This window comes from Macaca mulatta, chromosome 15 (genome assembly GCF_049350105.2).
Source record: "Macaca mulatta isolate MMU2019108-1 chromosome 15, T2T-MMU8v2.0, whole genome shotgun sequence".
Lineage (NCBI taxonomy): Eukaryota > Metazoa > Chordata > Mammalia > Primates > Cercopithecidae > Macaca > Macaca mulatta.
The window spans coordinates 63,333,028-63,355,393 of NC_133420.1; the positions used below are offsets into that span (position 1 = coordinate 63,333,028).

The 22,366-nt window shown below is 46.1% G+C and overlaps 1 long non-coding RNA gene and 1 pseudogene across 1 annotated transcript; both read left to right on the forward strand.

Moving 5' to 3' along the window:
* The first annotated feature begins 1,861 nt into the window (after positions 1-1,861).
* Positions 1,862-3,509, forward strand: LOC693406 (high mobility group protein B3-like; annotated as a pseudogene).
* A 6,124-nt stretch (positions 3,510-9,633) lies between these two features.
* LOC144334637 (uncharacterized) lies at positions 9,634-14,338 on the forward strand. The gene is made up of 3 exons (XR_013404736.1): positions 9,634-9,773; positions 10,730-10,846; positions 14,201-14,338. It is a non-coding gene; the product is annotated as an uncharacterized LOC144334637 (long non-coding RNA).
* Positions 14,339-22,366: the final 8,028 nt, after the last annotated feature.

A 22,366-nucleotide genomic window follows, 5' to 3' on the forward strand; every position in this document is an offset into this window, starting at 1 on the left:
ACAAATGCCTGATACTGCAAAACAAAAGCTCATTTCATAGGTTTGGTGGTTTGTCAAAAAATCCTTCAATATGATATTTTGGCGCACACACAAAAAATTCCACATATCATGAGCAAAAAGTCTGAGCGGAGTTTCGCTCTTGTTGCCCAGGCTGAAGTGCAATGGCGCAATCTCGGCTCACCGCAACCTCTGCCTCCCAGATTCAAGCGATTCTCCTGCCTCAGCCTCCCTGGTAGCTGGGATCACAGGCATGTGTCACCACACCCAGCTAATTTTGTATTTTTAGTAGAGATGGGGTTTCTCCATATTGGTCAGGCTGGTCTCAAACTCCTGACCTCAGGTGATCCACCCGCTTTGGCCTCCCAAAGAGCTGGGATAACAGGCATGAACCACCAAGCCCAGCCTGAATTTTTTTCTTTTTTTTTTTTGAGATGGAGCCTTGTTCTGTTGCCCAGGCTGGAGTGGAGTGATCTTGGCTCACCACAACCTCCGCCTCCCTGGTTCAAGTGATTCTTCTGCCTCAGCTTCCTGAGTAGCTGGGACTACAGGTGCATGCCACCATGCCTGGCTAAATTTTTTTGTATTTTTAGTAGAGACAGGGTTTCACTATGTTGGCCAGGCTGGTCTCGAACTCCTGACCTTCATGATCTGCCCGCCTCAGCCTCCCAAAGTGCTGGGATTACAGGCATGAGCCACCACGCCTGGCTAGTCTGATTTTTTATTAAGATTTGCTTACTGAGAACCAGGGCTCCAATTACCCATTCACTCATTCTTAAATTTGTTCATTCATTCAGCAAATATTCCCCAAACATCCCTTAAGGGGCTTTCTTCAGTGAAGGAGACAGAAATGTAAAAAGTGAATAAAATAAAGCCAGGCGTGGTGGCTCACGCCTGTAATCCCAACACTTTGGGAGGCTGAGGCAGGTGGATTACCTGAGGTCAGGAGTTCAAGACCAGCCTGACCAACATGGAGAAAACGCATCTCTACTAAAAATACAAAATTAGCTGGGCATGGTGGCACATGCCTGTAATCCAAGCTACTTGGGAGGCTGAGGCAGGAGAATCGCTTGAACCTGGGAGGCAGAGGTTGTCGTGAGCCAAGATCGTGCCATTGCACTCCAGTCTGGGCAAAAAAAGCAAAACACCATCTCAAAAAAAAAAAAAAAAAAAAAAAAAAAAAAGGTGGATAAAATATATATGAGACTGATAAACTTAGTATAAGAGTACAAATATATGTCAACTGATTAATTATAAATATAACAGGGCTGGGCACAGTAGCTCCTGTCTGTAATCCCAGCACCCAGCACTTTGGGAGGCTGAGGCAGGAGGATCACTTAAGTTCAGGAGTTCGAGACCAGCCTGGAAAACCTTGTCTCTACAACAAAAGAAAAAGTAAAACGTGACAAGGCACAGTGACTTATGCCTGTAATCCCAGCTCTTTGGGAGGCCAAGGCGGGCGGATCATTTGAGGTCAGGAGTTTGAGATCAGCCTGGCCAACATGGTGAAATCTCGTCTCTACTGAAAATATAAAAATTAGCCAGACCAGGCACAGTGGCTCACGCCTGTAATCCCAGCACTTTGGGAAGCTGAGGCGGGTGGATCACGAGGTCAGGAGTTCAAGACCAGCCTGATCAACATGGTAAAACCCCATCTCTACTAAAAATACAAAAATTAGCCGGGCATGGTGGCAGGCACCTGTAATCCCAGCTACTGAGCAGGCTGAGGAGGAGAATCGCTTGAACCTGGGAGGTAGAGGTTGCAGTGAGCAGATCGTGCTACTGCATTCTAGCCTGGGTGACACAGTGAGACTCCGTCTCAAAAAAAAAAAAAAAAAAAAAAAAAAAATTAGCCAGGCATGGAGGTGGCTCTCGTGGAGGCAGCTAGTGTGAGGCTAGGGAGCGCTGAGCCACGCCTCATGCCCTGCGCTACCCAGACTAGTGAACAATACAGTCAGGATGGCTAAAGGTGACCCCAAGAAACCAAAGGGCAAGGTGTCTGCTTATGCTTTCTCTGTGCAGACATGCTGCAGCGGGATAATGAAGGACTCAGAGAGACCGAGGGGTGGAGGAGGAATTATTTATTATTTAGGTGCACCAGCCCAGTTGGATTAACATCCACAGGACTGAGCCCGAACAAAGAGTCAAGCTACCTTTTAAGCATTTTGTGGGGTGGGGGGAGATCTGTGCAGGGTAAAGCATATTACAGAAGCAAGAAATAAAGACAGTTATTTAATTAAGACATGCATTACATCATTTCTTACTTTTCAAGTAACAACATGTTTTACGACTTGCGATTATCTGCCTAGTGACCTTGCAGCTGCATAGCTAGAGAAACAGAGTCTTCACAATTCCTGGGAAAGGGAGAGATAAGGCTCACTAGCCACAGAAAAACAGGCAGTTAATTTTTAAAGGACTTCAGCTTTTTTTCTTTCTCAGGGAGGATTGGGTTTTCTTACATACAACTGAGTTTTTGCTCACATATTCTTTAATTTCTTTCCTTTTTTTTTTGAGACGGAGTTTCCCTCTTGTTGCCTAGGCTGGAGTGCAATGGCATGATCTCAGCTCACAGCAACCTCCGCCTCCCGGGTTCAAGCCATTCTCCTGCCTCAGCCTCTGGAGTAGTTGGGATTACAGGCATGTGCCACCACGCCCAGCTAATTTTTTGTATTTTTAGTAGAGACAGGGTTTCTCCATGTTGTTCAGGCTGGTCTCGAACCCTGGACCTCAGGTGATCCACCCACCTCGGCTTCCCAAAGTGCTGGGATTACAGGCATGAGCCACCACGCCCAGCCTCTTTAATTTCTTTTAATTTCTGTTCCAATACAAAGAAGAATATAAGAAGAAAAACCCAGAGGTCCCTGTCAATTTTGCAGAATTTTCCAAGAAGTACTCTGGGAGGTGGAAGACAATGTCCAGGAAAGAGAAATTTAAATTTGATGAAATGGCAAAGGCAGATAAAGTGCTCTATGATCGGGAAATGAAGGATCATGGACCAGCCAAGGGAGGCAAGAGGAAGAAGGACCCTAATGCCCCCAAAAGGCCACCGTCTGGATTCTTCCTGTTCTCTTCAGAATTCTGCCCCAGGATCAAATCCACAAACCCCGGCATCTCTATTGGAGACGTGGCAAAAAAGCTGGGTGAAATGTGGAAGAACTTAAATGACAATGAAAAGCAGCCTTACATCACTAAGGCGGCAAAACTGAAGGAGAAGTATGAGAAGGATGTTGCTGACTGTAAGTTGAAAGGAAAGTTTGATGGCACAAAGGGTTCAGCTAAAGTTGTGCGGAAAAAGTGGAAGAGGAAGATGAAGACGAGGAGGAAGAAGAGAAGGAGGAGGAGGAGGATGAACAAACCGTTTATCTGTCTCCTTGTGAATACTTAGAGTAGGGGAGCGCCATACTCAACATATCTCTTATTTGAGAAGTATCTGTTGCCCTCATTAGGTTTAATTACAAAATTTGATCATGATCGTATTGTAGTTCCTCAAAGTGCTTTAGAAATTGTCAGTGGTTTACATGAAGCGGCCATGGGTGTCTGGAGCACCCTGAAACTGCATCAAAGGTGTACATATTTCCAAACATTTTTAAAATGAAAAGGCACTCTTGTGTTCTCCCCACTCTGTGCACTTTGCTGTGGGTGTGACAAGGCATTTAAAGAGGTTTCTGGCATTTTCTTTTTATTTGTAAGGTGGTGTTAACTATATGGTTATTGGCTAGAAATCCTGAGTTAACAACTGTATATCTCTATAGTTTGTAAAAAGAACAAAACGACTGAGATAAAGTCTGGATGCTCCTTGCTTGGCGTTGAGCTGTGGGGAAGATGCTTTTTGGAGGGGCTGTAGCTCAGGGTGTGTGCTCTGTGAGGCTGGACCTGTTGACTATGCAGTGGGCATCCATTTCGCTTCAGGTTGTCTTTTTTCTGTCACATGGCATTCTGCTGCCATCTTAGCTGTGGACAAAGCGGGGTCAGCTGGCATGATATATATATATATTTTTTTAGTTAAGTGCGGTAGTTTTTAAACAAACTGTAGAACTCTTCATTGTCAGCAAAGTGAAGAGCCACTGCATCAGTGAAAGTTCAAGAACCTCCTGTACTTAAACACGATTTGCAACATTCTGGTTTTTTTTCGTATGTTTAGAACACTGAAATGGTTTTGAAGTTAAATGAACAGTATTACATTAAAAAAAAATTAGCCAGGCATGGTGGCGGGTGCCTGTAATCCCAGCTACTCAGGAGGCTGAGGTGGGAGGATTGCTTGAGCCCAGGAAATCGAGGCTGTAGTGAGCCAAGATCATGCCAACTGTACTCCAGCCTAGTTGATAGAATGAGACACTGTCTCAAAAACAAGCAAGCAAACAAACAAAAAACTCTGAAAGAAGCACTAGCAAAGAATTATGGGAGCATCCAAAAGGAATAATAATAACTCTTTTTTTTTTTTTTTTTGAGACAGAATTTCGCCCTTGTTGCCCAGGCTGGAGTTGCAATGGCGCGGTCTCAGCTCACCGCAACCTCTGCCTCCCGAGTTCAAGTGATTCTCCTGCCTCAGCTTCCCGAGTAGCTGGGATTACAGGCATGTGCCACCACTCCTGGCTAATCTTTTGTATTTTTAGTAGAGACGGGGTTTCTCCATGTTGGTCAGGCTGGTCTTGAACTCCCGGCCTTAGGTAATCCAACTGACTTGGCCTCCCAAAGTGCTGGGATTACAGGCGTGAGCCACCACGCCCGGCCACAATAATAACTAACTCTTATTGGGCACTCATTATGTTCTAGGCATCTTCTAAATGCTTTATATGTATTAATTTATTTAATCTGCACAAAAATCCTATGATGTGAGTGGGTAGCACTCTTTTTTAGAAAACTCAGGCGCAGAGTGTTTTAATATCGAAGGGGAGGAAAAATAACTTTTTCTTCTGCCTTTCATGGTTCTTAGACAGTATGAACCTCTGTAACACAGGACAGATAACAAGAGAAAAACAGGCCGGGCACAGTGGCTCATGTTTGTAATCCCAGTACTTTGGGAGGCCTAGGTGGGAGGATTGCTTGAGCTCAGAAGTTTGAGACCAGCCTTGGCAACATGGCTGAGACACTGTCTCTACCAAGAATACAAAATAAAATTAATTGGGCAGTGGCAGGTGCCTGTAGTCTTAGCTACTTGGGAGGCTGAGGTAATAGGATCACCCGAGCCCAGGAGGTTGAGGCTGCAGTGAGCTGAGATTGTGTCACCACACTCCAGGCTGGGCAACAGAGCAAGATCCTGTATCGAAACAAAACAAAACTCCAGAAGTTTAACAACAGGTATTCCTCTTATGTATCCATAGGAGATAAACAGAGAAAGGAGTAAACCTCAAAGAGGTGGCTTTGAATTCAGGTTTCAATACCATCGTTTGCCAGACAGAGAAAGAAGGATGTGGGGAAGGCTGATAATGAGGGAGCTGCCAGGAAAAGCAGAGTAAACAAGAGTGAGGTTTGCTGCACAGATTTAAGCCAGAGCCATCTATACTGATGAGTTCCTAGTGATTTAGAATCATCCTGCTTTTCCTGGTACAGAAAGGAAGGCACCCTTACAAATGGAGACTTCCGGCCAGGCGTGGTGGCTCATGCCTGTAATCCCAGCAATTTGGGAGGCCGAGGCGGGTGGATCACCTGAGGTCACTAGTTCGAGACCAGCCTGATCAACATGGTGAAATTCCGTTTCTGCAAAAAACACAAAAATTAGCTGGGTATGGTGTCATGCACCTATAGTCCCAGCTACTCAGGAGGCCGAGGCAGCAGAATTGCTTGAACCTGGGAGGCGGAGATTGCAGTGAGTTGAGATCATGCCACTGCACTCCAGCCAGGTGACAGAGCGAGACTCTGTCTCAAAACAAAACAAAACAAAAACAAAAACAAAAAAAACAAATGAAGACTTCCCTTATAGATTAAATTTCCCTTACAAAAGGGTAATTTCTACTGTTCTCAGAGCTTCTCCTGTATCTGTAACTTCTCAAAATCATCAGCTCAAAATAGTCCTTATGCTAAGGAGGCATATTTCATGTTGGCATATGCTGGTCTCCTACAATGACTCGCCAAAGATCACAAAACTAATAAGTGAATTCAGGCAGTCTGGCTCCACGCCTGTGTCCTGCGTCATCTCACTGGAGATCTTTTACAGGACAAGGCAAGTCATGTGGTAACTTCTAATTAGAGGGATGAAGGAAGACTTCATGGAAGAGGCAGCATTTGAATTAAGCCCTGAAAGTAAAGTAAAAGAGCATTCCAAGTTGGGAGTGTAGATACAGAGATGCAAAAAGAAATATGTGGGGGTAAGCATTTGGCCTGGCACAAGAAGGTGGAAAATATTGAGGGGGAACTTGGACTCTCTGGTAAGTGTTGGCACACTATTGTGAAGGTATTGAGAAGTCAAAGATTTTTTCTGAGCCCTTTTTTCTAGCCCTTTAATACAAAATAGCTAACACCTATGCCAGGCATGGTGGCTCAAACCTGTAATCTCAGCACTTTGAGAGGCCAAGGCAGGAGCATTGCTTGAAGCCAGGAGTTCAAGACCACCCTTGCCAACATAATGAGACCCCCATCTGTATATTAAAAAAAAAAAAAAGAAATCAGGGCTGGGCATGGTGCTCATGCCTGTAATCCCAGCACTTTGGGAGGCCAAGGTGGGCGAATCACAAGGTCAGAAGTTCGAGACCAGCCTGCCCACTATGGTGATACCCTGTCTCTACTAAAAATACAAAAATTAGCTGGGCATGGTGGTGGGCACCTGTAGTCCCAGCTACTCAGGAGGCCAAGGCAGGAGAATTGCTTGAACCTGGGAGGCAGAGGTTGCAGTGAGCCAAGATCGCACCACCGCACGCCAGCCTGGTGACAGAGTAAGAATCCGTCTAAGGAAAAAAAAAAGAAAAAAACTAACACCTAATATGGGGTGGTGGTAGAGGAGAAAAATTTCTGGTATCTATTCTAGAAGTGCAACTTCATTGAAAACACAAGACATAAGAACACTCAAAAAAATGATAGACAAGTTTAAAAATGTGATACAAGAGATGTTTCAACTTTGTGCATGATTAGTTGTTTAACAAACCACATGGTTTTTGCAAATTTAAGGTTATATTAACTGTTTCTTTGGTTTGAATGGAGGGTTTGCAAGTAGAAGAAGAGTCTGGAAACGGCTTTGGGCAGTTGAGACAGGTTTTGGAAGGAAGCTGCTATGGTTTGAATGTGTCCCCCAAAACTCGTGTGTTGGAAACTTAATCCCCAATGCAACAGTGTTAGGAGGTGGGGCCTAATAAGGTGATTAGGTCATAAGTGCTCTGCTCTCGTGAGAGGATTAATGTCATTTTTGAGGGAGTGGGTTAGTTATCTCGAGAGTGGGCTGTTTTAAAAGTGAGTTTGGCTTCCTTTTGCTCACTTGTCTCGCTCTCTCTTGCTCTTTTGGCTTCTGCCATGGGATGACTCAGCAAGAAGGCCCTTGTCAGATGCTGACACTTTGATATTGAACTTCCCAGACTCCAGAACTGTGAGAAATAAACTGATTTTCTTCATAAATTTCCCAGTCTGTGGTATCATGTTATAGCAACACAAAACAGACTAAGACAGAGGCCATAAATAATGGACGGCAAGCCCTATTGCCAAATGTGGGAATAAAACGGTTAATGCTGAAACTGACTGCCCAAGAACCCTCTCTTTACCTTCATAACGCCCCAGGGAGAGGAGAATCCCAGTAATGAGTGACTGGAAATAACAAACTGGCTCTGACAGGAGCTTAGGTGTCCAGATATAGGCAGCTCCAGGCTGACTTTGTGGTTCCACAATCCAGAGTGAGAAAATTCCAAGGCTTCCTCCTAGACCACATCCTTAATGCATAAGAATTGCCAGAGAAAATTATCCAAGATATGGAAATGGGCAAAGGAGATTACTAGGTTTCCTTTCAATGGAATTGTTATTACTGCCTATTGGAATTTCTGGAATTTTTGGATTTTATAGGGTTGTACAATTTAACTGATTTCTTATTGACTAGGTTATTTTATAATTTTGTAGGAATTGAAGTAAAATTGTAAAAAAAAGATCTGATGGTAAGGCAAATTCTTATCCATAGCAATGCAAATAAATTTTGCCTGATAAAGATATTGATGTCTCCTCTGCAGAAGAGAGAACACCAAACATTACATTTTATTGCACTGTAGGATATTAACCAGTTTTGTCTTTTCTCTTTGCCTCTCTGTTCCTCAAATTCCCTTTGAAATAATCTTAACATCTTACCAGTGCCCTCATTAATTGAATTGAATAAAATCTTTGACCTGTGTTCATTCTATATTTGCACAAAACCATGTTTTTGAATCTTTTTTTTTTTTTTTTTGAGACAGGGTCTCACTCTGTCACCCAGGCTGGAATGCAGTAGCACGATCTTGGCTCACTGCAGCCTCAAGCAATTCCCAGGCTTAAGCAATCCTCCCACCTCAGCCTCCCTGGTAGCTGGGACCATAGGCTCATGCCACCACACCTGGCTAATTTTTTTGTATGTTTTTTTTTTTTTTTTTTTTTTGAGACGGAGTCTCGCTCTGTCGCCCAGGCTGGAGTGCAGTGGCCAGATCTCAGCTCACTGCAAGCTCTGCCTCCCGGGTTCCCGCCATTCTCCTGCCTCAGCCTCCCGAGTAGCTGGGACCACAGGCGCCGCCAACTCGCCCGGCTAATTTTTTGTGTTTTTAGTAGAGACGGGGTTTCGCCGTGTTAGCCAGGATGGTCTCGATCTCCTGACCTTGTGATCCGCCCGTCTCAGCCTCCCAAAGTGCTGGGATTACAGGCTTGAGCCACCGCGCCCGGCCTTTGTATGTTTTTGTAGTGATGAGATTTCACTATGTTGCCCAGGCTGGTCTTAAACTCCTGGTCTTAAGAGATCAGCCCACCTCAGCCTCCCAAAGTGCTGGGATTAAAGGTGTGAGCCACTGCGACTGGCCCTTGTTTTTACATCTTAAAATATTACACTTTAACACTGTTAATTCCTCCAGGTTTTCCAATTGCTAGGCTAATCAGAAGAAAGTAAATGCCACAATTTTCACAAATGGACCAAAAGTAGTTTCCAGAAACTTTATCTGCAGTGCTTGTTGACAACTCTGATAATTCTAATGGAGTTTTAAACAGACATTTTATGAGAAATTAGAAAAGAGGGGGAAAAGCATTTACTAGGCACTGTATATTGCCAATTACTGTGCTAAATACACAGACGTTATCTCACTTATTCCTCAGAAAATCTTTGAGATCTTTGTCCTAATTTTGCAGGAATAAGCAGGAAATATTTGAGTAAGTATGGTAACACCCATCTGCAGATCAAGTCACATAAGTGGAAAATTACAATAATGGTTCATGAACCCTGGTGGTTAAAAGGGCATACCATAAAAAGGGTGGACAATTCAGTAAACATGTGAATGAAAGGACAACCAGCAAGATTAAAGTCATAAACAAGAAAAACTGGGCCAGTGCTTGGCCGGGTGCTCTTAATTACATAGCGACAGCTTGAAGGCGTCTTTGTTTCTTTAGACCTCAGTTAGCAACAGATCTTCCCTCACACACCCACCTTCTGCCTCTGCCTCCCTTCGTGAGCAAGAGAGGGAATTTAGTGTTCACTTCAGTACCTGCCTTCCTACATCAAGACCTATGTACATACCAGGCAAAATGAACTCTTTAAGTATAGAAGAAAAAAGACCTACGTACTGTGATTCTCAAAAGGATTTGTACTCCATGGCCAGAAGGCACAAGAATGACCAGAAGCTGACAGAACTGAGGTAGCCTCTTAGAAACAGAGAGTAGGCCGGGCGCGGTGCCTCAAGCCTGTAATCCCAGCCCTTTGGGAGGCCGAGACGGGCGGATCACGAGGTCAGGAGATCAAGACCATCCTGGCTAACACGGTGAAACCCCGTCTCTACTAAAAAATACAAAAACCTAGCCGGGCGAGGTGGCGGGCGCCTGTAGTCCCAGCTACTTGGGAGGCTGAGGCAGGAGAATGGCATAAACCCGGGAGGTGGAGCTTGCAGTGAGCTGAGATCTGGCCACTGCACTCCAGCCTGGGCGACAGAGCAAGACTCTGTCTCAAAAAAAAAAAAAAAAAAAAAAAGAAACAGAGAGTAGGTCCCTCCACTGTATCTGTGATATTGACTATCTAAAACACAAGATTTGGCTGGGCCTGGTGGCTCACCCCTGTAATCCCAGCATTTGGGAGGCTAAGGTAGGCAGATCACTTGAGGTCAGGAGTTCAAGACCACCCTGGCCAACATGGTGAAGCCCTGTGTCTATTAAAAATATACAAATTAGCCAGGCATGGTGACATGCACCTGTAATCCCAGCTACTCGGGAGGCTGAGACAGGAGAATCACTTGAACCTGGGAGGCAGAGGTTGCAGTGAGCTGAGATTGCGCCACTGTACTCCACCCTGGGCAAGAGAGTGATACTCCGTCTTTTCTTTTTTTTTTTTTGAGACGGAGTCTCGCTCTGTCCCCCAGGCTGGAGTGCAGTGGCCGGATCTAGTTTTTTGTATTTTTTTTAGTAGAGACGGGGTTTCACCGGGTTAGCCAGGATGGTCTGGATCTCCTGACCTCGTGATCCGCCCATCTCGGCCTCCCAAAGTGCTGGGATTACAGGCTTGAGCCACCGCGCCCGGCCACTCCATCTTAAAAAATAATAACAAATAAATAATATCTGATGCAAAACGGAATAATGCTAACTTTTTAATTTTTTGAGACAGATCTGGCTCTGTTGTTCAGGCTGGAGTGTGGTAGTGTGATCACAGCTCACTGAAGCCTCAACCTCCTGGACTAAAGCAATTCTCCCACCTCAGCCTCCTGATTAGCTGGGACCGCAGGTATGTGCCACCACACCTAATTTTTTATTTTTTGTAGAGATGGGGGTCTCACTATGTTGCTCAGGCTGGTCTTGAACTCTTGGCCTCAAGTGATCCTCCTGCCTTGGCCTCCTAAAGTGCTGAGATTAAAGCTGTGAGCCGCCATGCTCAGCCAGCATAATGCTAATATTTAAAAGCTTGGTCGTTATATTTTTCTCTATTTTTGCCTCTATACTTGATATATTTTATGAAAAATAAGTTTACTGTCAAGAAAAAGAAAGAAAATCTGGAGGAAAAAACTATTTAAATTATTTGTCTTGATTTTGAACCCCCACCCCACAACAGAAGAGAGATGGGAAAGTAGCAAGGTGCGGGCTGCCTTTTTTTTTTTTTTTTTAAAAACAGGGTCTCACTTTGTCCCCCAGGCTGGAGTGCAGGGGCACAATCTCAGCTTACTGCAGCCTTGGCCTCATGGACTCAAGGGATCCTCTTGCCTCAGCCCACCAAGTAGCTGAGACTTGGGGCACCAGCTAATTTTTGTTTGTTTGTTTGAGACGCAGTCTCGCTCTGTAGCCCAGGCTAGAGTGCAGTGGTGCAATCTCAGCTCACTGCAAGCTCCGCCTCCTGGGTTCACGCCATTCTCCTACCTCAGCCTCCTGAGTAGCTGGGACCACAGGCGCCTGCCACCACGCCTGGCTAATTTTTTTGTATTTTTATTTTTTTTATTTTTTTAAATTTTTTTTGAGACGGAGTCTCGCTGTGTCTCCCAGGCTGGAGTGCAGTGGCGTGATCTCGGCTCACTGCAAGCTCCGCCTCCCGGGTTCACGCCATTCTCCCGCCTCAGCCTCCCAAGTAGCTGAGACTACAGGCGCCCGCCACCACGCCCAGCTAGTTTTTTTTTTTTTTTTTGTATTTTTAGTAGAGACGGGGTTTCACCATGTTAGCCAGGATAGTCTCGATCTCCTGACCTCGTGATCCACCGGCCTCGGCCTCCCAAAGTGCTGGGATTACAGGCTTGAGCCACCGCGCCCGGCCATTTTTTTGTATTTTTAGTAGAGACAGGGTTTGACTGTGTTAGCCAGGATGGTCTCAATCTCCTGACCTCACCATCCGCCCACCTCGGCCTCCGAAGTACTGGAATTACAGGCGTGAGACACTGCGCCCGGCCACACATCCAGCTAATTTTTGTTTGTTTTTGTAGAGAAGGGATTTCACCCAAGTTGGTCTCAAACTCCTGGGCTCAAGCAATTCTCCTGTCCTGGCCTCCCAAAGTGCTGGGATTACGGGTGTGAACCACCACACCCAGCCTCCAGCTGCTTTTCTTTTCTTTTCTTTTTGAGATGGAGTCTTGCTCTGTTGCCTCAGACTGGAGTGCAGTGGTACAATCTCGGCTCACTGCGACCTCTGCCTCCTGGATTCAAGTGGTTCTCTTGCCTTGGCCTCCTGAGTTTAGCTGGGATTACAGGTGTGCGCCACCATGCCAGGTTAATTGTTTTGTATTTTTAGTAGAGATGTGGTTTCACCATGTTGGCCAGGCTGGTCTCGAACTCCTAACCTCAAGTGACCCGCCCTCCTTGCCCTCCCAAAGTGCTGGGATTACAGGAATGAGCCACCATGCCCAGCCTCCAGCTGCTCTTTTTTTTTGTTTGTTTGAGACAGAGTCTCGCTGTTGTCACCCAGGCTGGAGTGCAATGTCACAATCTCAGCTCACTGCAACCTCTGCCTCCCAGGTTTAAGCAATTCTCCTGCCTCAGCCTCCCGAGTAGCTGGGATTACAGGTACCTGCCACCATGCCTGGCTAATTTTTGTATTTTTAGTAGAGTTGGGTTTTTGCCATGTTGGCCAGACTGGTCTCGAACTTGACCTCAAGTGATCCACCTGCCTCAGCCTCCCAAAGTGCTGGGATTACAGGCATAAGCCACCATGCCCGGCCACCAGCTGCCCCTAACCACCCCTCAGGGACCTTGTGCTGGTCTTGCTTCTCCAGTCATGGGCTCTACCAACCAGTGTCCGGCCTCCCTGGTCAGTATCCCTTTTTGTCTTCTACTTGATAGATGTCTCCTTCTCTTGGAAATTTCAGGACAGTTCATGGAGATCCTACACATACAAGATTTGCTGGCTTTGGCCACAAAAGTTTCTTCAGGCTTCATTTTCTTCTCCATCTCCCTAGTCCTGACTTCAGTTCTCACTCTACCCTGCCACCTGTATCTTCTACTTCTCCTGTGTTTGCACGTTTTATTTCACATTCTCATAAACAGATTCCCCATCCACACACACCACTGCCCAGACCTAATGCCTGTGCCTAATGGTTCCACAATTTATCAAAGAATATCTGCAGTTACCAAATCAGAGCCTGGGGGCGCCTGCATGGTTTTCCCCGGCAGCCTACCTGTTTCTGTTGTCACACTGCATTCCAGCGGGGCTGCCCAGGTCATTTGAAGGAATCTGGGCCTCCAGCAGCACTTGCGGGTGGCTCTGGGAAAGCACCCTTCACTCTGCAGGGCGCCTGCTTGCTGAACGGGAAAGCAGGGAGCTCTCTGCGGCCGCAGTCAGAATCTGCTCATGTGTTTTTTGTCTGTTGCTTTTTGAGACAGGGTCTTGCTTTGGTGCAGTGGTGCAATCACAGCTCACTGCAGCCTCGAACTCCCAGGCTCAAACAATCCTCCCACCTCAGCCTCCCAAGTAGCTGGGACTACAGGCGTGCGCCACCAAGCCTGGCTGATCTTTGTACTTTTTGTAGAGAAGGGGTTTCGAACTCCTGGCCTCAAGTGATCCTCCTGTGTTGGCCTCCCAAAGTGCTGGGATTACAGGCATGAGCCTCCACGCCCCACCCTGCTGATAGTGTAACAGGTTTTGCCACTGCCTGGTACCATACTTGTGATGAGGGTGGCTGTGTTAGGGGAGCCCTGAATCAGCAGAGGGGACCAGTGCCTGTGCACAGAAGTCTTAGGGCATGTCCCAGCCCTTTCTTTTCCCTCAACATCTCCTGAGGAGCCTGCGGTCATTCTGACACTGTTACAGTGCCTCTGGAGCCCCTCTTTTCCCTAAGTCCCATCTACAACTCCTTGGGACAAATGGTTTTGCATCACTCTCACCTGGCCCAGGTCTCCTTCTTGTCCATAGGGCTGCATGACAGCCTTTGATGGACACCTTTCTGAGACCAGGTGCCACGCTTGACCTTTTCCTGAACAGTTGATTTGCTTCCTGTCAATGGAAAGCAACACAACTGGTCTGGTATGTCTCATTCTTGATAAATCTCTTTGTTCTTCTGAACCCGCTGGCTCCAGGGATCACACTTCTTTCTGAAAACCTGAGTTGTTCCCATTGAACTTGCCAGCGGCCTTGTCAGGAAGCTTTCTCCGTTTCCATTTTTAGTTCTCGGCTCCGTGAGGGATGAGAATGAAACAAGATGCTGCAGCCCTGCTCTCTTCTCAGTGAAGGCTGAAGGTGTGTGGTGTGGAAGGTGAGAAGGTGGCACAGATGGGGTCGCTCCAAGAGAGGAGGAGTGCAAGGAGAGAGGAGAGGCGGCCAGAGGATACAGACCTCCGGGACCCTCAGGGGAAGGGCATGAAGATGAGCCAGGAAAAACCTTGAAATGGAACAGCACAAGGCCAGCTGGGGCCAGAGCCAAAGAGAGGGTCATCGGCCGCAGAGGTGGGTGAGGGTTCTGAGCACTCACTGCTGACTGTTAGGCGCCGCTGAGGGTATTGCACTCTCACCATATCAGCGCCATGAAAGGGAGGGAGGAGGCAGCACTGACGTGCAGAGGGCAGGAGGGCAGAGAGAACTAGCTTAGGCTGGTTGTTTTTGTTTTTGCCATGGAGGAACATGTTGGTCCACAGAGGGGAAGCCTCGAGAAGAAAGGAAGACACTGAACATGCAAAAGGCAAAGGAAATAATTGACCGAGCCTAGTCCCCCTTGAAGGAGGAGCCTTGGAAAAGCATGCGAAAGTGGGAAGCTGCTGTGTTAATTGAAGCAGAGGGTGATACCCCAGGGTGCAAAGTCTGATCAAGTCTGATAAAGGTGGACAGAAACTCCCAGCTCAGCCTAAAGGTGGCATCTCCTCAACTCCTATCCCCCAGTCTGAATCTTGGGATCTTATCAGTGCATGGGCCTGGAGACCAAAGCAATGTTGGGAGAAGGATGAAGGCCTGTAGGGAAAATAAAAAGTGTGAGTGTGGCTGGCTTGTCCTGAGCCAATTGACTCATGGGGGTGCCTGGAAAGAGGACACGAAGGAAGAGAAAGAAAGAGAATACACACACACACACACACACACACACACACGCGCGCGCTAGCCAAACCCATAGGGCAGGCTTTAGTCCATTTTTTCCTGCAGTCACCTATAAGGGAGAATGAGATGAGAAGTGAACACAAGAATCCAGGCCCTAAAATAGATCCCTCCATGCCTTCTGACTTCCCTCCTGCCCACTGCATGGAGGCAGATGAAGAGTAGAAGAAAGCTTCCAGCACCAGGCCTGGGACTGGGTGCACCCTGACTTGGGTCCTCGGTAAATACATCATGGAACTTCCTAAGTCATCGCTCTTCTCAGACTGGGGTCTGGGATCAGCACAAGTGCTCAAGAGCTTAGAAGTGTGCCAGGCTGTCCTAACATAAAAAGGCACCCTCCACAGCTGCTGAATGCATGACTACTTGAATGTATTCATTATAATGTATATGAGTTATATATTTTACATAACTAGCATGTTTATCCCTTTGAGAGCATAAAAGACACTCTAAATCTCTCTCTCTCTCTCTCTTTTTTTTTTCGAGACGGAATGTCCCTCTGTCACCTAGGCTAGAGTGCACTGATGTGATCTTGGCTCACTCCAACCTCCCACTCCTGGGTTCAAATGACTCTCCTGCTTCAGCCTCCTGAGTAGCTGGGATTACAGGCACCTGCCACCATGCCCGGCTAATTTTTGTATTTTTAGTAGAGATGGGGTTTCCATGTTGGCCAGGCTGGCCTTGAATTCCTGACCTCAGGTGATCCGCCTACCTCAGCCTCCCGAAGTACTGGGATTACAGGTGTGAGCCACCACACCCAGCCCCAAATATCTCTTGAATGAATGACTAAATGTATTTACTGTTATTGGAACAAAATATATGATTGGCATGTTAAGCCCATGGTTTCACAAATAATATTAGTTAGAAAAGGCTAAGTTTAAAAAAATGAATTAAAGTTGATTTCAAGAAAGATATAAATAGAACTGGGAGGTTAAGTCTGCAGTGAGCCAGACTCACACCGCTGCACTCCAGCCTGAGTGATAGAGTAAGACCCTGTCTCAAAAGGAAAAAGAAAGGAGAAAGAAAGAAAGAGGGAGAGAGAAAGAGAGAGAAAAAAAGAGAAAGAAAGGAAGAGAAAGAAAGAGAAGGAGATAAAGAAAGGGGGCAGAAATAGAAAAAAGAAAGAGAGAGATGGAGTGAAGAAAGGGGAGAAATAAAGAGGAGAGAGAGAAAGAAGAAAAAAGGAGATAGAAAGAAAAAAGAAAGAGAGAGGGAGAGAGAAAGAGAAAAAGAAGGAAGAGAAATAGAAAGAAAGAGAAAGGGAGAAAGAGAAAAAAGAGAAAGAAAGAAGGAAGGAAGAAATAGGTAAAATATTACAAGCAGTGCTTGGTACAGCATTGAGCCCGAGGTGCACTGTCTCCCCTACTGCCTGCGTCACCCACAAGGGCCTACATCACCTTCTGCCTGGGTGGCAGAGAGGAAGGAAACTCATTAAATATTGGGTGGTCAATGTGCACTTTGCCTAGGTATCTCCTTCACCTGCTCCCAGCCCTCTGAAATTTATTCCTCCAAAAGTATTATCAACCTTAGAGAAGTTAACTTGTCCAAGATCAATCAACTATAAATGGCAGAGGCAGAATTCAAACTAAGTTCTGCTGACTTTAAAGCTTGCTCCTTTCTACTCTGCCAGCTGAGTGGAAGAGAGCGGTCAGTGTATACAGCAATGTTCAGCTTGGGAGAGGAAGGACAAGGGAGTTGGCCTAGGAGTTTCCCTGTCTTCATGAAGTCAGTGGCGAGACCTTCTGCTGAGCTACTGTGGGGGAATTTGATAAGAAATCACTCTGATTGAAGCTTTCATCCTGTTCTGATAGAAAATTCAAAGAAATAAAAGCACTGGAAAGGGTAGACCCTTGGGGAGTAAATGTACCACCATCCATGACACTTTATGTTGGGACCAATGGATTTATCCACTGGGGTATATACTTTTACACTTATCCCCATGTTTGAGGAAGGGCCGAATTTTTATGATTTTCCCTTACTACAGAGATCTCTAACTCCTTGTTACTCAAAGTATGGTTCGTGGACCAGCAGTAGGATGACCAACCATCCCGATTTGCCTGGAGCTCAGAGATTTTCTGGGACAAGGGACTTTCAGTGCTAAAACTGGGGTAGTCCCGGGATGAGTTGGTCACTCTAACCAGCATCCCCTGGGAGCTTGTTAGAAATGGAGACTTCTGGGCTTACTGGATCAGAATCTGCACCTGAACAAGACCATATACACATTCAGGTCTGAAAAGCATTTCTCTAGGTTAAATATTGGCAGACTGGGTTGATTGGTGGATGGGTTTTACCTAATCAGTTGAAGACCTCAATAGAACAACCCCCTATATTAGTCAGGGTTTTCTATAGAAACAGAATCTATAAACTTAGTTTAAGGAATTGGGTCACACAATTGTGGGAGCTCGATGAATTCAAAATCTGACGGGGGAGACCCAGGAAGGAGCTGCGGTTCAAGTCCAAAGGCAGTTAGGCTGGACACCCGGGAAAAGCCAATATTGCAGATGAGGTCCAAAGGCCGTCTGCTGGCAGAATTCCCTTTTGCTTGGGGAGGTCAGCCTTTTGTTTGATTCAGGCCTTCAACTGATTAAAGCCTAATCACATTATGGAGGGCAATTCACTTTACTCAAAGTCCATCAGTCTAAAGGCAAATCTCACCCAAAACACTCTCACAGAAACATCCGAACAATGTTTGACCAAATATCTGGGTACCATGGCCCAGTTAATTTGACATAAAAAATTAACCAACGCAGCAATCCCTGGAACCTGTGTTATCTTATCTGAAAAAAGAGTCTTTGAAGATGTTAGAAAGGATCTTGAAATGAGGAGATTATCCTGGATTCTCCAGGAAAGCCCTCAACTTAATGATAAGTGTCCTTATAAAAGACACACGAGGCCAGCTTTGGTGGCTCACGTCTGTAATCCCAGCACTTTGGGAGGCTGAGGCAGGTGGATCACCTGAGGTCAGGAGTTTGAGACCAGCCTGGCCAACGTGGTGAAACCCCGTCTCTACTAAAAAAAAAATACAAAAATTAGCTGGGCGTGGTGATGGGAGCCTGTAATCCCAGCTACTCAGGAGGCTGAAGCAGGAGAATCGCTTGAGACTGGGAGGCAGAGGTCGCAGTGAGCCAAGATTGGGCCTCTGCACACTAGCTTGAGTGACAAGAGTGAAATTCCATCTCAAAAAAAAAAAAAAAAAAAAAAAAGACACACAGGCTGCCACGGTGGCTCACGCTGGATCGCTGGAGGCCGGGAGTTCAAGGTCAGCCTGGGCAACATAGCAAGACCTCCATCTCTATTTTACAAAGAGAGAGAGAGAGAGAGAAAGGAGAGACATATCAAAGAGATGAAGGCTATGTGAAGGTGGAGAAGAGATTGGGGTAATATGGCCACAAACCAAGGAAGCCAAGGAATGCCTCCAGTCACCAGAAATTGGAAGAGGCAAAGAAGGATCCTCCCCAAGAGCCTGCAGAGGCAGCGTGGCCTGCCAACACCTTGATTTTGGACTTCTGGCCTCCAGAACTGTGAGAGAATGAATGTCTACTGTTTTAAGACACCAGTTCGTGGCAATTGGCTACGGGAGCCATAGGAAGCTAATACAACTGGGAAATGGCAAGAAGCTTGTCTATCTGACTTCTCTGCAGGGCGGTGGGTCCACACCATGCACTTGCACACACACTAGGAGGGAGGCCAGAGGCAGTCCTCGCTTCCTCAGGGACCCCTTCCTGTTGGTCTCCTCCCACCTCCTGCCTGGGTTCTGCTCTGCTAGCCGGCATCTCCTCCCTGCTCTGCACCCCAGTCCTTTGTGCTTCACTCTGCAGACCCCAGGCTCCAAATATGTCATCTTTATTCTCTCTCTCGGGTCTAGAAGGCCTTCATCCCTCAGCCCTGGGCCCACCTGCTGCCACTGTCTCTCAAGTCACAAGCATTTATTGTGCATCTACTAGGAGTTGGGCACTTGAAGTGCTGCGGGCCCCTAGAAGTTCCTGCCCTCCAGAAGTTCACTGTCTGCTCAATAATTTCCCATCATCTCAACTCTCTGAAAACATGGCCTGTGGCCACTGATTTCTAGGAATCTGCTCAGTGCCTGCACCTGCTCCCCCTCACAGGATGCAAGGATACAGGTGTGTGGGATATTAGAGCCAAAATCTAACTGCAGTCTCTTTCAAAGGTGCACAGTTTCATTTGTTGGTTGTCACTGTGGAAAAAACCATACGCCAAATGAAAGTAAAGCAAGGGGCTGGGTGTGGTGGTTCATGCCTGTAATCCCAGCACTTTGGGAGGTCGAGGGGGGGGGGGTGGATCACCTGAGGTCAGGGGTTCGAGACCAGCCTGGCCAACATGGTGAAACCCCATCTCTACTAAAAATACAAAAATTAGTCAGGCGTGGTGGTGCACGCCTGTGATCCCAGCTACTCAGGAGGCTGAGGCAGGAGAATCATTTGAACCCAGGAGGCACCCGGGAGGCGGAGGTTGCCATAAGCTGGGATCACACCACTGCACTCCAGCCTAGGCAACAGAGCGAACTCTGTCTCAAAAAAAAAGAAAAAAAAAGTTATGCTAAAGCTACTCTTCTTGTGCTCTATAAATGGAATAGCAAAGCCTAGATGACCCTTATCTGTTAATTAGCATGGTTTACTGAATATTTTAAGCCCACTATTGAGATTTACTGCTCAGAAAAAAAAAAAAAAAAAAAAAGATGGCTTTCAGAAAATTACTCCTCGTTGACAGTTCACCTGGTCACCCAAGGGCTCTGCTGGAGATGTACAAAGAGATGAATGTTGTTTTCATGCCTGCTAACACAACATCCAGTCCACAGCCCATGGATCAAAGAGTAATTTTGACTTTTAAGTCCTATTATTTAAGAAATACATTGGCCGGGCACAGTGACTCACACCTGTAATCCCAGCACTTTGGGAGGCTGAGGCGGGCAGATCACAAGGTCAAGAGATGGAGACAATCCTGGCCAGCATGGTGAAACCCTGTCTCTACTAAAAACACAAAAATTAGCTGGGTGTGGTGGCATGCACCTGTAGTCCCAGATACTTGGGAGGCTGAGGCAGGAGAATCACTTGAACCCAAGAGGCGGAGGTTGCAGTGAGCCGAGATTGCGCCACTGTACTCCAGCCTGGTGACAGACCAAGACTCCATCTCAACAAAAAATAAAAAATAAAAAAAAGAAATACATTTTGTTGGGCCATAACTGCCATTAATCATGATTCCTCTAATGGATTTGGGCAAAGTAAATTGAAAGACTTTGGAAAGAATTAATCATTCTAGATGCGTTAAGAACATTCATGATTCATGGGAGAAGGTCAAAATATCCACATTAACAGGATTTGGGAGAAGTTGATTCCAATGCCCATAGTTGACTTTAGGGGGCTCAGGACTTCTGTGGGGGCAGTAACTACAGATGTGGTAGAAACAGCAAGAGAACTACAGATAGAAGTGGAGCCTGAAGATGTGACTGAATTGCTGCCATCTCATGATCAAACTTGAATGAAGGGGGTGTTGCTTCTTCTGAATGAGCAAAGAAAATCTTTTCTTGATGTGGATTCTACTCCTGATGAAGATGCTGTGGACGTTGTTGAAATGACAACAGAGGACTTAGAATATGACATAACATAGTTGATAAAGCAGTGGCATGGTTTGAGAGGATTGATTCCAGTATTGAAGGAAGTTCTACTGTGGGTAAATGCTATCAAATAGTATCACATGCTACAGAGAAATCTTTGGTGAAAGAAAGAGTCAATCAATGCAGCAGACTTCATCTTTGTCTTATTTCAGGAAATTGCCACAGGCATCCCAATCTTTAGCAGCCACCACCCTGATCAGTCAGCAGCCACAACACTGATGCAAGACCCTCCACCATCAAAAAGATGACTCACTGAAGGCTCAGGTGATCATTACCATTTTTTTTAGTATAAAGTGTTTTACAAGACCAGTGCTCTAACCCATGAGCTATGGAGCCATAATAAAGTATTTTAAAATTCCAGCTGGGCACGGTGGCTCACGCCTGTAATCCCAGCACTTTGGGAGGCTGAGGAGGGTGGATCACCTGAGGTCAACAGTTCGAGACCAGCCTGGCCAACATGGAGAAACCCTGTCTCTACTAAAAATACAAAAATTAGCCGGGTGTGGTGGCGGGGGCCTGTAATTCCAGCTACTCAGGAGGCTGGGGCAGGAAAATCTCTTGAACTCAGGAGACAGAGGTTGCAGTGAGCCAAGATTGCACCACTGCACTCCAGCCTGGGTGACACAGTGAAACTCTGTCTCAAAAAGAAAAAAAAAAATTAAGGTATATATGTTGTGCTGGGTGCAATGGTGGATGCCTGTAATCCTAGCCCTTTGGGAGGTCAAGGCTGGTAGACTGCTTGAGCCCAGGAGTTCGTGACCAGCCTGAGCAACATAGTGAGACCCTGTCTCTAAAAAAATACAAAAAATTAGCTGGGTGTGGTGACTCGTGCCTGTAGTCCCAGCTCCTCAGGAGGCTGAGGTGGGAGGCTCACTTGAGCCTGAAGGCAGAGGTTGCAGCGAGCCGAGATTGTGCCACTGCACTCCAGCCTGGGCACCAGAGTGAGCCCTGTTGTTAAGAAAAAAAAAAAAAATCAAGGCTGAACAGACCTTTAGCACCAAAGAGACCATTCTGTCTCTCCTCTCTCAGGTTTAACTTTCTCATGAAAATCTTACCCCCAGCCCATTTTAACTTAACTCACAATATATGCCTGGCACTATGCAAGACTCTGGAAATGTGAAGAGGAACAAAATAGCTATGGCTGACCCCTAGTCAGCCATAGTTTATAGTCTACTAGAAATAGTTATCAAAGTGTGGTCTGGGGACCTTGGAGGAGGGAGGGAGAGTCCTTGGAGCCCTTTTGGGGCTGTGTGTGAAGCCCAAACTACATTCCTGTATTCATAATAATATAGCCAGTTCTCATTCTTCATGGTAGTTATGTTCTATAAAGTTGCTGTGACTGCTGAATAAGTGAATACTGAATTATTGCTCTTAAGGGAAATACAAGGTTAGGTTCCTACAAGTTTCTGGTCATTTTTGTCAACCAACCAATATGTAACCTTGTTCTCTGTGTATTTCTATTTAAAGCTACGTTAACATGAGAGGATGGTGGCATGTATGCCATCTCCCATTCATGTTCCTATCTTCCCTGGAAGGCTATTATGAGATGATTTCTTATGCTTTCCAGGTTCTGATGAGATTAGGGTTTTATGCCATGGCCTCCTCAGAACAGAGCTGCAGAA